We start from the raw sequence: 703 nt of genomic DNA, 5'->3' as shown, positions 1-703 counted from the left end.
CCTCTGCCTTGGCGTTGCCTGGGCCTTCTGGTGCCCTAGATAGCTGCGTGAGTGTGTGTGTGTGTGTGTGTGTGTTTGTGAGTGTGTGTGTGTTTGTGAGCACTGGCCCAGCTCTGTGCGGACATAGCCAGCCCTTTAAACTGTGTCAAGGCTCCAGATGCTGGGAGACTGGGATTAACACAGGCGTTTGTATGCAGACGAATACACACAAACAGACGCACAGAAAATATTCTCTCAGCCCATATATTGCATCATACTTCACATGCTTTGTGTTGCATGTTTCAACGAAAGCATGAGTGAATTTTACACAAAAAGCGAAAATTTGAAAAAGACAGAAAACACCCAGTACCTGCTTAAATATTTATCAAAACAAATTCACTTCCAGGACAGCTTCCTTCTAAACCTATGAAACCTCTTTGATGACATTAATAAAATGCAGGATCACACACAGAAATGTATGAGACAGGATACAAAGGTATCAGAGATCCTGTGACGAACCAACAGTCCCTGGCAGTGGTCTGAGTTGATGTACTCATGCCAACGCAGCACCTCAGAAAGTGGATTTGGATTAGGCAGACAGAGAAAAGGACCTCAGAGACCTGACATACACACACACCCCAGTGTCCGTACACTAGCCCTTTAGCAGCATGCCACTACCCTGAGGGCATGAACACACACACACACACATACACACAGAAATATG

The sequence above is a fragment of the Morone saxatilis genome, unplaced genomic scaffold (genome assembly GCF_004916995.1).
Source record: "Morone saxatilis isolate NCDOM2014 unplaced genomic scaffold, NCSU_SB_2.0 Contig17, whole genome shotgun sequence".
Lineage (NCBI taxonomy): Eukaryota > Metazoa > Chordata > Actinopteri > Moronidae > Morone > Morone saxatilis.
This window is presented reverse-complemented; position numbering follows the sequence as displayed.